At 43.4% G+C, this 16,258-nt stretch overlaps 1 long non-coding RNA gene across 1 annotated transcript in view; it reads right to left on the bottom strand.

The window, feature by feature from the left end:
• Nucleotides 1–3,861: 3,861 nt before the first annotated feature.
• Nucleotides 3,862–16,258, bottom strand: part of LOC113887044 — a 31,791-nt gene continuing 19,394 nt past the window's right edge. The window contains exons 2-4 of the long non-coding RNA XR_003509638.1: nt 10,146–10,262; nt 6,237–6,400; nt 3,862–4,204 (exon numbers count right to left, since the gene is read on the bottom strand). This is a non-coding gene — a long non-coding RNA (uncharacterized LOC113887044). The remainder of the gene's footprint in view (nt 4,205–6,236; nt 6,401–10,145; nt 10,263–16,258) is intronic.

Raw genomic sequence — 16,258 nt, 5'->3', positions numbered from 1 at the left:
TGTGCACAGGCTTGGAGACGGTCTACCCCCATTCTGTTGGCCAAAACCAGTCATGTCGCCCCACCTAACCAGCAGGCTGGCTGGGAAGTATAGTGTAGCTTTGTGCCCAGAAGACACAGAAATGGATTTATTGAGCACTTAGCCTTCTCTAAGCATCTAAATGCAGAGTTCCAAAGAAGAGCAAGAAGAGATAAGAAAGCCTTCCTCAGCGATCAATGCAAAGAAATAGAGGAAAGCAACAGAATGGGAAAGACTAGAGATCTCTTCAAGAAAATTAGAGATACCAAGGGGACATTTCATGCGAAGATGGGCTCGATAAAGGACAAAAATGGTATGGACCTAACAGAAGCAGAAGATATTAAGAAGAAGTGGCAAGAATACACAGAAGAACTGTACAAAAAAGATCTTCACGACCCAGACAATCACAATGGTATGATCACTCACCTAGAGCCAGACATCCTGGAATGTGAAGTCAAGTGGGCCTTAGAAAGCATCACTATGAACAAAGCTAGTGGAGGTGATGGAATTCCAGTGGAGCTATTTCAAATCCTGAAAGATGATGCTGTGAAAGTGCTGCACTCAATGTGCCAGCAAATTTAGAAAACTCAGCAGTGGCCACAGGACTGGAAAAGGTCAGTTTTCATTCCAATCCTAAAGAAAGGCAATGCCAAAGAATGCTCAAACTACCACACAATTGCATTCATCTCACACGCTAGTAAAGTAATGCTCAAAATTCTCCAAGCCAGGCTTCAGCAATACATGAACCATGAACTTCCTGCTGTTCAAGCTGGTTTTAGAAAAGGCAGAGGAACCAGAGATCCAATTGCCAACATCTTCTAGATCATAGAAAAGACAAGAGAATTCCAGAAAAACATCTATTTCTGTTTTGTTGACTATGCCAAAGCCTTTGACTGTGTGGATCACAAGAAACTGTGGAAAATTCTGAAAGAGATGGGAATACCAGAGCACCTGACCTGCCTCTTGAGAAATCTGTATGTAGGTCAGGAAGCAACAGTTAGAACTGGACATGGAACAACAGACTGGTTCCAAATAGGAAAAGGAGTACGTCAAGGATGTATATTATCACCCTGCTTATTTAACTTATATGCAGAGTACATCATGAGAAACGCTGGACTGGAAGAAACACAAGCTGGAATCAAGATTGCCGGGAGAAATATCAATAACCTCAGATATGCAGATGACACCACCCTTATGGCAGAAGGTGAAGAGGAACTAAAAAGCCTCTTGATGAAAGTGAAAGTGGAGAGTGAAAATGTTGGCTTAAAGCTCAACATTCAGAAAACGAAGATCATGGCATCTGGTCCCGTCACTTCATGGGAAATGGATGGGGAAACAGTGGAAAGAGTGTCAGACTTTATTTTTGGGGGGCTCCTAAATCACTGCAGATGGTGACTGCAGCCATGAAATTAAAAGACGCTTACTCCTTGGAAGGAAAGTTATGTCCAACCTAGATAGCATATTCAAAAGCAGAGACATTACTTTGCCAACAAAGGTCCATCTAGTCAAGGCTATGGTTTTTCCTGTGATCATGTATGGATGTGAGAGTTGGACTGTGAAGAAGGCTGAGCACTGAAGAATTGATGCTTTTGAACTGTGGTGTTGGAGAAGACTCTTGAGAGTCCCTTGGACTGCAAGGAGATCCAGCCAGTCCATTCGGAAGATCAGCCTTGGGATTTCTTCGGAGGGAATGATGCTGAAGCTGAAACTCCAGTACTTTGGCCACCTCATGCAAAGAGTTAACTCATTGGAAAAGACTCTGATGCTGGGAGGGATTGGGGGCAGGAGGAGAAGGGGACGACAGAGAATGAGATGGCTGGATGGTATCGCTGATTCGATGGACGTGAGTCTGAGTGAACTCCAGGAGTTGGTGATGGACAGGGAGGCCTGGCGTGCTGCGATTCATGGGGTCGCGAAGAGTCAGACACAACTGAGCGACTGAACTGAACTGAACTAGCCTTCTCTTCCATGATCGTTAAACTGTAACATATGATATACAGATATTTGGACATTTTTAACTTCTAAAATAATAGTTTCATATGGTTTCACCTAATAGTTTTTATTTCTTATCCAGAGTACTCACAACTAGATATTTAAAGAGTGGTCAAATTAGTGGTGGGAAAGTTAGTGATTGGGCCTGGAATTAGTGCAAAAGGCAGGTAGGAGACGATGCTGGGAAAGTAATCTGAATTACTTACTAACATTTACTTGCGGTGTCCTTTGAGAACTATGAAGTTAAAGAAACAAAAAGTTAAAGCTTTTTTATTTTTAAGCAGTTTTTAGAAAGATGTTATAAGATAGTGTGTCCCACTGTTATCATTAATACTGTGCTTGCCTGTGGTAGATTCTCTCTTCCCCTCAATAATATTGTTTCAGCTTAATCAGAAACACTTTAAATAATTTTCTTTTTATCCATAATTTTAAATAGCTGCCATATGTGAATTAAAAAAAGTATCAAGCATAGAATGCAGAACTTGATTCTTGGTGTAATAAATAAATTTCCTCCAGCATCTACAAATCAGAAAGTAATTATTAGCCATTCTATCCACTAGTGATTTCCCTCTTTTAAACTGTTTTCCCACTTTCCTGACCAGATGTGAATCTGATGATTAAACCAGTAAAATCCCATTTGCGGCTATCCCTTTGAAGCTGTTTCTCAAAACTGGGTGACTACATGGACTGCACACTCATTAATTACAAGGCACGTCGCTCATTTATGGACTCCCATGGTTCTCTGATGGCTTTTTCTACAGAGTTCTTTCAAGGTGCTTGCTCTCCTGTAGGAAATATACACAGAACGTGTCTCTGCATCCATAGAGCAGCTGGAGACCAAAGCGATGTTTTATGATTTGTGTAGTTGCCTGAACATCCAGAATCCATTGTTTATTTCTCAGTCATGAGTTGAGTCTTAGTTGTTCTTTTCATGTTTTAAAAAAAGTAAGAAGGCTAGATGTAATGTCGAATTTATGATGTCTTCCAACAGAGCTGTAATACTAAAATGTATTTGTGACCCGGGAAGGAATCCCTGATAGTGGATAAGAAATCTGACTTCCTTAACAAGTTTTTGATGGCTTAAGTATTCATCATTAACATTTTGGAGAGTTTTACAAGTGATACTTTTGGTACAGTGTCAAAAATGATGTCTTGGAAGGAATTAATACACCTCAGATTTCTCAGTTTCACCTTTTCACCTAAAGGCAAACATGTGAAAGCAATAAAACTCGAGAAAGCAGATTTCTCTGTAAAGTGCTGTTAATGTACAAACAGTATATGAATTTTACCTTCTGGTAACTTTCTTCTCTTAGTTAACACCAGGCAGTATTCTGCACAATCAAAACTAATTGACTTTGACAAATACATATGAAATGGGTTTGACTACCTGTACCAGGAACCCTGGGCTTTTTCACCAAAGTTTCTAAGTAAGCTTTTTTTTTTTTTTTCTTAAATCATATTTCAACATTTCAATTTGGTTCTTTTTAATTTCACATCTCACAGTTTCAGTAATCTTTTTTTGTATAATTATCATAAAACATGTTAATTTCAGATGTACAACACAGTGATTCAATACTTGTATATACTGCAAAATGATCATGACAATAAGTCTAGTTACCATCTCTAAACCATACATAGTTACAGCATTTTTTTCCTTGTGATGGCAACTTTTAAGATGTACTATCTTAGCAACTTTAATATATGCATTACAGTATTATTAACAATGGGGCTTTCCTGGTGGCTCAGTAGTAAAGATCTGCCTGCCACTGCAGGAGACTCGAGTTCAATCCCTGGGTGGGGAAGATCTTCTGGAGGAGGGCATGGCAACCCACTCCAGTATTCTTGCCTGGGAATCCCATGGACAGAGGAGCCTGGCGGGCTACAGTCCGTGGGGTCACAAAGGGTCAGACACGACTTAGCAATTGAGCATGAGCACGCACAATTAACTATAATGGCCATGCTATATGTTACATCCCCAGGACTCATTTGTTGTATAACTGGAAGTTTGTGCCTTTTGATCCCCTTTACCTGTTTTGTGGCCCCTGCCAGCAATCGCAGGTCTCTTCTCTGTATCTTTGAGCTTGGGGTGGCTTTTTGGTCTGTTTTTTAGATTCCACATTTAGGTATATATAAGTGAGGTCATACAGAATCTGTCTTTCAGGTAGCATAATGCCCTCAAGGTCCATCAGTGTTGCTGAAATGGCAAGATTTCATTCTTTAGCATGGCTGAATAATATTCCATTGTATATACATACCACTTTTTTTTCCCCATCCATTCACTCACTGATAGACACTTAGGTTGTTTCCATATATTGGCTATTGTAAATAATGCTGCAGTGAACATAGGGGAGCATATAGATTTTCTTTGGATAAATACCCAGAAATGTAACTGCTAGGTTGTATGGTTGTTTTGTTTTGTTTTAAAGTTTTGAGGAGCCTCCACGCTGTTTTCCAGAGTGGCTGTACCAATATTTATTCCCAACAACAGTGTAGGACGGTTCCTGTTCTTCATATCCTCACTGACACTAGTTTTTTGTTGTCTTTTGATGATAGCCATTTTGGCAGGTGTAAGGTGATGCCTCATTGTGGTTTTGATTTGCATTTTCCTGATGAGTAGTTGATGTTGAGCACCTTTTCGTATGTGCGTTGGCCATCTGAATGTCTTTCTTTGAAAAAATGTCACTTCACATTTTCTACCCATTTAAAAATCAGAGTGGTTTATTTTTTTTTTTTGAAATGAGTTGTTTGAGTTGCATTTATATTATAGTTTATATTTGGGTATTAGTCCCTTTCAGATACATGACTTGCAAATATTGTCTTCCATTTGGTAGGTTGCCTTTTCATTCTGTTGGTTTCCTTTGCTGTGCAGAGCTTTTTAGTTTGAAGTAGTTCCTACTTGTTTGCTTTTGCTTTTCTTGCCTTTGCTTTTGGTGTAATGTTTCAATAATCTTACTGGCGCCTGTTGAGTTCACCTCACTTCTATGGAAGCTGCTTTGTGTCTTGCAAAATCCTTGCTATTTCCAACTGCAGGAAACTTCTGTATAACTCTCTGGCGCCTTTAGGATGGGCCAAATGTTTCATGTGGACACAGGCCCTTCCTTTCTGGCCCTCGTTTATCTCCTGCTCCTTCTCCCTCCCACTGTTCTGTCTGCTTCCCTTCTCATTCCCCTGAGCCACACACTTTCTCTGCTCCAATTTACAGACCACTGACTCCTCATGTTCTTTATGGCTCCTTTTGAGGATGAAGCTGGGTTTTTGGGCATCAGGGAATAGGTAAGGCCCTTCCTATTGGAGCTGGGGCACTTAATGCTTGCAAATCTGAGGTCAAGAAGGGGAAAAGTGGGAAAAGAGGAAAGGTAGGAGAGAGGGATATTTTATGAGTTTGGGATTGACCTGTGCACACTGCTATATTTAGAATAGATAATAAACAAGGACCTACTCTATAGCACAGGGAATTCTACTCAATGGTCTGTAATAACCTAAATGGGAAAAGAATTTTAAAAGAATCAATATATGTATATGTATAACTGAATCACTTTGCTGTACACCTGAAAATATACAACATTGTAAATCAGCTATACTCCAATACAAAATAAAAATATTAAAAAAATAAATTTACAGGTCAGCCCCACGATTTGTTGATAGAATGAAATCTCACTAAATGAATTACACATTCCTTATAAAACTATGGAATTAAATTCCCACAGGCATAATATCCCCCTCTATAGGTTTCTTCTTTGTCATGTGTTCTTTGTAACTCCACCTGAAATGGGACATCTTCTTTTCTGGGCAGAGTCAGTTTCTCCCTCCACTCTGCTCCCCAGACTCAGCTCCATGTTGTTAAAGGAGGAGAAAACAGATGTGGGCACTTTGTCAAAGTTCAGTACAAACATGGTAAAAAAACTGACTCTTTGAGGATCTAGATAGAAGATTTTTTTCTCAGGGTGAGGTAAAATTACATTACCTTATTCATTGGGGCATGGGGACAGCTGTTTTTACCAATTAGTTTTCATCTTTGTGTTTCATTCCTAGGGATATCAAGACAAATAACCCAATTGGAAAATGGGGAAAGGACCTGAATAGACCTTTCTCCAAAGAAGATACACAAAGAGCCAATAAACACATAAAAATTGCTCGACATCATTAGCCATCTGGGAAATACAAATCGAAGCACAGTACTACTTCTCAACCACTAGAACAGTTGTAATTAAAAAATGGACACTAACAAGTGCTGGTGAGAACGTGGACGAGTTGCAGTCCTCATACACTGTTGGTGGAGGTGTGAAATGATACAGCTATCTTGAAAACAGTGTTTTGTTGTTGTTCAGTCACTCAGTTATATCCGACTCTTTGTTACTGCATGGACTGCAGCCAGGCTTCCATTCATTTCCTGAGATGCAAAAAGGCAGAATGATTGACAGAAGAGGACTTACACATAGCTGAGAAAAGAAGAGAAGCAAAAGGCAAAGGAGAAAAGGAAGGAAAACAGTGCGTCAGTTCTTCAAAAAGTTAAACATAGAGTGCCTATGATCCAGCAATTTCACTCTTAGGTATATACCCAAGAAAAACGAAAACATGTGTTTATACAAAAGCTAATACACAGTGTTCATAGCAGCATTATTCTTAATAGCCAAAAGGTAGAGACACCCCAAATGTCCATCAACTGACAAACGGATAAATGTGGTCTATTCATACAATAGAATATTATTCATCAATAAATAAGAACTACTCTTATGTGCCACGAGATAAATGAACCTTGAAAACCTGCTAAATGAAACAGGTCAGACACAGACCATAGAAGATATGATTACACTTCTGTGAAATGTCCGGAATAGGCAAATCTAGAGACAGAATGTAAATTTGTGGTTGGCAGGGAATGGAGGGAGGGGAGAATTGGGACCAAGTGCTGTTAGGTGTGTCCTGGAATTGGTGGTGACAGCTGCAGCAAGCGCATGGTCAAATGTACATTCCTTGTCTGTTGACGTGCCCAGGGGTTTAATATGCATGCATTTTATCAGGTATTTACTATGCAAGAGGAAACAACCCCAGCCAACCCACCAAATATACAACTGAAGCCTTTTCTTCCAGAATCTGCTGGTAACCCTATCCAATCATGGAATGCACGGCGAGCTACCACCTTGGCACTTGGGGTCGGGGCCCACTCTTTCCGGCCTCTAGGTCAAGGTCAGCAAACTGCAGCCCTCAGGCCAAGGCTAGGTGGCCCTCTGTTTCTATGTGGCTCTTGAGCTAAGAATGGCTTTTACTTTAAAAACAGTTAAAACTAAACCAAAAAAAGAATATTATTGCATGACATGTGGAAAGCTTATGAAATTCAAATGTTTCAGTGTCCATAAATATGTACTGAACACGGCCATGGCCATCTATCTACTGTTGCTTGCAGCTGCTTTTGCACTGGGAAAAAGACCCCGTGGCCCACAGAGCCTAAACTATCTGCCAACCTCTGCTCTACAGATGAAGAGTTGAGTGAATTGTGTTTCCAGGAGTGAGGAGGGCGCCCTGGGCTGGAACCACTGACAGGGCTCTGCTGGGTTGTGACTGCTCCTTCGGGCTGGAGCTGCCTCATCTGTAACAGGAGACCGCTTGCATGAAGTCTCTCTATAGCGTCTTTCCAGCTTTGACTGTCTCTAGTGTATCAAGATTCCAGTGTGTTCAGTGGCCCCCAGGCGGCCAGTGGGGCAGAGGGGCAGCGCTCTTGTCTGAAACAAAGCCACGGGGACCAGGGAGTTACATGAGCACACAGGGCACCTAGCTGGACACAGAACTGGGGAGCCAGTGTGTCTGGACAGAGCAGATCTGAAAACTGGCCCCCTCCAGGGTTCAGAAGCAGATGATTTCGGCCACTTTCATGTGTCCTAGTTTCATAGATTATATGTAACCCAGTTCTGTTTATTTCTGTATTTAATGGCTGCGCTGGGTCTTCGTTGCTGTGCGGGCTTTTCCCTAGTTGCAGAGAGTGGGGGCTACTCTACAGTGGCGGTACACGGGCTTCTCATTGCACTGGCTTCTCTTGTTGCAGAGCAGGGGCTCACTAACTATGGTGCATGGGCTTAATTGCCCCACGGCATGTAGGACCCTCTCAGACCAGGGATCAAACCTCTGTCGCCTGCCCTGGCAGGTGGATTCTTATCCACTGAACCCCCAGGGAAGTCCCACATAATCCAATTCTTTTAACCCTGGGGAAGAAGGAAATGGCTGATGCTAAATATTGGGGACCTGGAGAAGGGCATGGCAACCCACTCCAGTATTCTTCCCTGGAGAATCCCATGGACAGAGGAGCCTGGTGGGCTATAGTCCATGGGGTCGCAAAGAGTCGGACATGCCTGAGGTGACTTAGCACAATTATTGGTGAAGGCTTGCAAGGCATGATAGCAGAGGCTGGCAATCTGAAATTCAGGTTTTCAAAGTCTGATCTAGCACTTCCAGCAGGTTTGTGGCAATTGACCAGGTAACTCTCATGTCCATAGAGTCTCTGTGGTGTTTCCTGTTTTCTCAGTTCTAACATGTGGCTCTTTATCCACAGTCCAAGGGATCACGAGTTGTCGGCATCGTCGCTCCAGCCTGGTGTCTGTCACTATGGAACCATACTGGCCTGCTGCTATGGCTGGAGAGGGAGCAGCAAGGGAGTCTGTGAAGGTACTTTTGTAAAACTCAGACCACCCAGTGCTCAGGTGGTTGGCCTGGGTCCTGCAGTTTTTCTCTGTGACACCATAACCTGTCACCAGGTTGCCAGTGGCTTTCCCAGAGCAGGGACATAGTCCTAACTGACACCCAAGGTCTGAGTGCTTGTGAGATCTCTTCCCATTCAAAATATGGCTGACACCATCACCCTGGATATGATGTGTTTGTTTTAGGAGCCCTGTTTCATCAATTCTTTCTGCTGTTCTCTTAGTCAGTATGGCTGTTTTTGTGTTAACCTAGAGAAACTGAGTTAGGCAAAAACAGGTCAAGAAATACCTCATTCTAATTATAATTTTTCCAACCGACTTCTAATGAATTCCACTTTTTGATTATGAATCACCCAACCAGTAGGCTTTGGTCACAAATAAGAAGGTTACCCATTTACTTTGTAGTTTGGTTACTCACATTTTCCAAGTTCATCGTGCCTATTTCTAGATGATTTCAAGGGATACATGCATATATATGCAAGATATGCATGGTTCTGCTGTGTACATTTCAAACTAAGTTTCCATAAATTGCTTTTGACATCATTTCTCAGACCAGTGTTAGGAACTCCGAGAGAGGCCTCTGACAGTTTGAAAAGAGTTGGGGAGGCTAGGGATGAGCACAGAGTTTCGTGTTGCATTGTTTTTCATGTACATTTCTATAATAATCAACAGTCGCAGTGTAAAAGAATCAAATCTGTATTCTTCATAGCTGGCTAACCAGGGGTACATACTTTCAGGGCAGGAATCTGGTCTCAGTGCCTTGTGTATCTAGTAGGTGGCATAGAACCTGAATCCTTAATCTGTTAAGTGGGATGAACAGACATGTGCATGCAGTACTTTGGGCACTGGTATGGATCATATTGGATTATAAACTGTAAAGCCCAAGAGTGTTAGCAGTTTTAAAGAGTAATAAGTCTACATTCTTTTTCTTCTTTTTCCCTGCCCCAACCTCCTCTTCTTTGATTTAGCTGGTTTAAAAAATAATGTGGGCATACTGTAGCTGCGGGCAGAACTTGATCATGTCCAAAATCCATGAAACATTGGAGGACGTTGATCTTGCTCTCACATGTTTAGTGAAGTCGCTCAGTCGTTTCTGACTCTTTGCAACCCCATGGACTGTAGCCCACCAGGTTCCTCCATCCATGGAATTTTCTAGGCAAGAGTGCTGGAGTGGGTTGCCATTTCCTTCTCCAGCAGATCTTCCCGACCCAGGAATCGAACCCCGGTCTCCCGCATTGCGGGCAGACGCTTTACCATCTGAGCCACCAGGGAATCCCCCCACATGTTGGATATTATGTAAAATCCTGCACTGTCGCAGTTTCCTTATGAGGAGATGACAAGAGTGGGAAGATAGTAGAAGAAATGTTTGAAGGTCATCACTGCCTGCCTAGCAAAAGAAAGTTAGAACATTCCCCTGGGGCTTTGTCGGTTGAAAAGGGTGGTACTCACACTGGTCAGGTGGGTCATGATCAAGGGCATTGTCTTGAGAACCAGACTGCCGTGGGTGACCTTGGGCAAGGTAGATAAGCTTGCTCAGGCTCCATTTCCTTCCTTGCAGACTTCTGTCTGTCAAAGCAGCAGATGATAAGGGGGTTCAATGTTGCTTTTTTCTCCTTCTAAACACAACATGATACATTTTTCTTTGAAGTCATCAGGTGGAAAGGGTCAAAAACCACACGGGATATCTGATTTGGAATGTCTCTTACAGTCACACGAACCTCAGGACCTCCGGCCATAAAACTTGCGTGTCTCTGGTGTATAAATGAGGGTGAGCTTTGCTTTCCTGGAGGGGCTATTCTATAACTAGATTGGAGCAGTCTGACCATAGTGCACACAGCCAATCACATTCTCACCACTTTGTGGCCAATATTCAAACCAGAGGCCTGAAAAGAATTGAAAGCCAGATGCTGAAGGGCATTCCAACACACCACTCCCACTGCATGTTTGGCAATCCGAAGAGATGGTCACCCCACACTCTGCCCCTGTCAAATGTTGACCCAGTAAATGGCAATGATTTTTGTATCTATGATCTGTATCATATTACATCCAATCGGCATGGTCCTTCTTGATGGTAAAGTCATACGCTCCTCGAAGCACCATGTAACAGGCTGCTTAGTCCCTGATCACCAGGCCTCTGAGTTCTAAGCTGTGGAGTGCATGGTGATGAGACAGGAACTCATGCCAACTTGCCTGAACAGGCAGAGCCAGGCTCCAGCCTGTGAGGGTGCAGTCTGCCCCAGCCTGTGAGGGTGCAGTCTGCCCCAGCCTTCACCTCCATTGACTGATCAGCCCTCAGTCCTTCAGAGGCCCTGTCTCTATGCCAGAGCTTTCTAGATCTCAGCCTCTGCCCTGCTTAAATCTGTTCCCAGGGCAGGGTCTGCTTCACTCATTACCGTTAGCCTTCAGATATGGGTCACTTAGTGAGATATGGGAGAAAGAGCCAGAAAGAGTGGATAAACACTCCAGAAAGATGGAGGAGTTTGCAGGGAAATTAAACAAGAGAGCTTCCTTTATCTAAAGCACACTTAAATCTCTGGCCATTTTAGACAAACGGAATTTCCCTATGCCATAGATTGGCTGTTCCCATCACAGATCCAATATTACCCTAAATCAAAAACGTCTTTCTGGAGTGCTGTCCTCCAAACAGCAAGGGTATTAACATTCACCACTTCTCCTCTCTACTCTTTGGCATTTATCCTGGGCTTTCCTGTCTGGACTACATTGAAAATAACTTTCCAGGGAGCAATCAGAGGTCTTGGGGGCTTAAAAAAAGGTTTATTTTTCTAACATTTAGAGTTAAAGCTGCATGTCCAAGAACATAACCATAACAAAATAGACCCTGGAGATCCAATTCTATCTCATTTGCCTCCAAAAGTAGAAGAACTTTGGTGAGAAGCGTGTTTTCCCCTACCTTCTCTCACTTACGATCTACTTCAACCCTTGAAATGTTTCCCTGTTCAAAGTTCTACATTTACTGCTTTGTCATTCAAAACTATTTCAGTTCACACTATTAAACGCAGGAGGAGAAACAAAGGTGAGCGTTTATATCCCTGTTCTGAAGGCACTTAGCATCAGATAGTAGATAGAAGTCAAACATAGAAGCGAAATATCTGGCTAGTTACTGAATAAGATGCAGATATCAGTTTCGTGGGAGAAGCCTGCCAGAGTTCTGTGGAGTTCTCAGAGATGAGCAGAAGTTCACATGTGGCTGGAGAAATCTGTACAAGCTTCTGGAAGGAGGGGCCCTACAAGGTACTCCTTGAAGGATTGTTAGGATATTAACCATTGGAGTGGTGGGGAGGGGTGCGGCAGGGTGGGGTAACAATAGAGAAGGGGTAAAAAGTGTGGAGTACGTCAGAGAAGAGCAGGCAGTCTGGTTTGACCTCATCGTTGCCTGGGTTCAGGGAACAGAGTAAGACTAAAAAAAGGCAGAGGCCACATCATGGTTATGACCCCTGTCCTGGATTCAGGACCCAACAGAGATTATTTGATGACTTCTAGACAATGAAATCTGCATTGGAGAAGGAAATGGCAACCCACTCCAGTGTTCTTGCCTGGAGAAACCTAGGGACGGGGGAGCCTGGTGGGCTATGTTCTATGTGGTCGCACAGAATCGGACACGACTGAAGCGACTTAGCAGCACCAGGCAATGAATTCAGTCCTGAATATTCATTGGAAGGACTGACACTGAAGCTGAAACTCCAATACTTTGGCCACCTGATGCAAAGAACTGACTCATTGGAAAAGATCCTGATGCTGGGAAAGATTGAAGGCGGGAGGAGAAGGGGATGACAGAGGATGAGATGGTTGGATGGCATCACCAACTTGATGGACATGAGTTTGAGTAAGCTCCGGGAGTTGGTTATGGACAGGGAAGCCTGGTGTGCTGCAGGCCATGGGGTCGCAGATATGGCCACGACTGAGCCACTGAACTGAACTGAACTGAACTGAGGCAATGCATGGCATGATCAGAGCTATACTTCCGGAATATCCCTTAATGTCACATCGGACATCGATATCCTAGGAGCAGTACCTGTGAATGTGATTCTTACACAAATGTCCTGTTGAGAGGCACTTGGGAGAAATCTGTAAGGGCGTGAGGGAGCTGGGGAAGAAGCAAGGCAAAGATGTGGCTTCAAGAGAAGTTTGGCTTCATCCTGATCCCACAGTGAGCTCTGGAGTGTTAATTGCACTGCAGCATTTGTCCTGCCCAGAAGCCAGGGGCTAGGCTGTTAGACCCGTGCGTCAGCCAAGCCCTGGTCACAGACTGAGGTGAGGAAAGTGAAGAGAGAGAGGCATGCGACAATCTCCCAGACATCTATGGGCAAAGTGGTTCCCAGTAGCTGGATTAATATTGGCTTGGCCAAAAAGTTCATTTGGGTTTTTCTATAAGTGACTGTAGAGAAACCCAAAGAGACTTTTTGGGCCAACCCAATACTTACTCAAGGAAATTGGTGGTAGAAACAGGGATAGAGGGGTAGGATACTCTGAGTGATTGTTTGGAGAATAAGAATAAATAGAGACAGCTGAGATTTTGAGTCCAGGTAGCTGGGAGATGAATGGTGACGTTAGCAAAGGTAGGGGTGTGTCAAATGGGAACATGCCGGAGTCTTTAGGAACAGGCTTGCCTAGGGCTGGACCTTCTATGAGCCAGAGAATCAATGTGCAGAGAAGTAAGCAAGCATTTCTGGCAATTGCTGAGTCACCCTTTCATATGCTGGCTGTTTCTGGGACTCCTAGTAGATCCAGAAAATGTGAGAGTCCATGATTCCCTACCTGCCTAGTTTCTCTCTCATTCATTGCTTTTTCTCTCATTCCCATTCATGTCTTTGGGCTCTCCCATTTTCCTTTCTTCCTATCCACAGCGTTTTCTCCCTGTCTCCTCATGAGCCAGACTCAAACTTTCCACCATCTTTGACTACGCTTTCTTGCCTAATGCAATCTGTTACCCATCCCATCCTTGTTTCTCCTGCCACTTCAGTCATCCAACAAATATTTATTGAGTTCCTAGTGTGTGTCAGATATCTGGATACAGAAGCAGATAAAACAGAAAACTAATCCTGCCTTTGGCATGCCTCCATGACCACCACTATCGCCATCACCATCATGCTTGTGGTTCCCATCCTTGGGACCGGAGGCAGCATCTCCCTGCCTCCAACCTGTGCTTTGTTCATTTTGGCTGATAACCACACAGAATGTAAAAATTTTGATCATTCAAAGAGAAATGGGGAAATACTACAGAAGAGAAAAAAAAAAAAAACAGTAGAAAGAGGGGAGAAGGACCTTGGCCCAGTATAAACTATGGAGTTTCTTCCAGCTCACAAATCATATTCCTTTTGTTAAATCTTTTGTGTTTACATACAAAACTGGCTAATTGCGATGTAGGAGGGTTTTTTTTTTTTTCTTTGAATGCCACTGGAGGTGTGGCAGTGCTAGGCAAAGTCATGGTCAACTTGTACTTGTGGGTGAAGGGGGTGAGGAGATGGGGGCCGGTGATGTCGTTCAGAAGCGAAGCACTACTCAGTATTTTCAAGGTGAAAATAAACTGGAGAGGAAGCAGATCACCCTCTGTTTGTATGTCACCAGGGATTTCTCTGCCATACAGAAGGCGTTTAAGTTCAACACGTGTGCATTTCACTGGGCTGACTGTTCTATATTTCAAATAAACAAAAAGAAACAGTCAGCCCAGTGAAATGCACACGTGTTGAACTTACGCCTTCTGTGTGGCAGAGAAATCCTGGTGACATACAAACAGAGGGTGACCTGCTTCTCTCCAGTTTATTTTTCACCTGAAAATACTGAGTAGTGCTTCGCTTCTGAACGCATCACCGGCCCCCATCTCCTCACCCCCTTCACCCACAAGTACAAGTTGACCATTAACTTTGCTCAGCACTGCCACACCTCCAGTGGCATTCAAAGAAAAAAAAAAAAACCCTCCTACATGCAATTAGCCAGTTTTTGTATGTAAACACAAAAGATTTAACAAAAGGAACTATGATTTTGTGAGCTGGAAGAAACTCCATAGTTATACTGGGCCAAGGTCCTTTGCCCTCTTTCTACTTTTTTTTTTTTTTTTCTCTTCTGTAGTATTTCCCATGTTCTCTTTTGAATGATCAAAATTTTTACATTCTGTGTGTTATCAGCCAAAATGAACAAAGCACAGGTTGGAGGCAGGGAGATGCTGCCTCCGGTCCAGGATGGGAACCACAAGCATGATGGTGATGGCGATAGTGGTGGGTCATGGAGGCATGCCAAAGGCAGGATTTGGTTTTCTGTTTATCGCTTCTGTATCCAGATATCTGAACACATACTAGAAACTCAATAATATTTGTTGGATGACTGAAGTGGCAGGAGAAACAAGGATGGGATGGGTAACAGATTGCATTAGGCAAGAAGCGTAGTCAAAGATGTGGAAAGTTTGAGTCTGGCTCATGAGGAGACAGGGAGAAAACGCTGTGGTAGGGAAAAGGAAAATGGGAGAGCCCAAAGACATGAAGGGAATAGAGAAAAAGCAATGAATGAGAGAGAAACTAGGCAGGTAGGGAATCATGGACTCTCACATTTCTGGAATCTACTAGGAGTCCCAGAAACAGCCAGCATATGAAAGGGTGACTCAGCAATTGCCAGAAATGCTTGCTTACTTCTCTGCACATTGATTCTCTGGCTCATAGAAGTCCACCCTAGGCAAGCCTGTTCCTAAAGACTCTGGCATGTTCCATTTGACACACCCCTACCTTTGCTAACGTTCACCATTCATCTCCCAGCTACCTGGCTCAAAATCTCAGCTGTCTCTATTTATTCTTGTTCCCAAATCACCTAGAGTATCCTACCCCTCTATCCCTGTTCTAACCACCAATTTCCTTGAGTAAGTATTGGGTTGGCCCAAAAGTCTCTTTGGTTTCTCTACAGTCACTTATAGAAAAACCCAAGAACGACTTTTTGGCCAGCCAATATTATATCCAGCTACTGGGAACCACTTTGCCCATAGATGTCTGGGAGATTTGTCGCATGCCTCTCTCTCTCACGCTTTCCTCACCTCCAGTCTGTGACCAGGGCTTGGCTTGACGCACGGGTCTAAACAGCCTAGCCCCTGGCTTCTGGGCAGGAACAAATGCTGCAGTGCAGTTAACACTCCAGAGCTCACTGTGGATCAGGATGAAGCAAACTTCTCTGAAGCCACATCTTTGCCTTGCTTCTTCCCCAGCTCCCTCACCCCTTACAAGTTTCTCCCAAGCCTCTCAACAGGAATTTGTGTAAGAATCACATTCACAGGTACTGCTCCTAGTATCGATGTCCAGTGGACATTAAAGGGATATTCCGGAAGTATAGCTCTGATCATGCATGCTTGCCTCAGTTCAGTTCAGTTTCAGTTCAGTGGCTCAGTCATGAGCCATATCTGCGACCCCATGGCCTGCAGCACACCAGGCTTCCCTGTCCATAACCACTCCGAGCTTACTCAAACTTATGTCCATCGAGTTGGTGATGCCATCCAACCCATCTCATCCTCTGTATCCCCTTCTCTCCCGCCTTCATCTTTCCCAGCATCAGGGTCTTTTCGCAAT

Source organism: Bos indicus x Bos taurus, chromosome X, assembly GCF_003369695.1.
Source record: "Bos indicus x Bos taurus breed Angus x Brahman F1 hybrid chromosome X, Bos_hybrid_MaternalHap_v2.0, whole genome shotgun sequence".
Classification (NCBI taxonomy): domain Eukaryota; kingdom Metazoa; phylum Chordata; class Mammalia; order Artiodactyla; family Bovidae; genus Bos; species Bos indicus x Bos taurus.
Note: the sequence above shows the minus strand (reverse complement) of the source record. Positions and strands in the feature narration are given on the sequence as shown.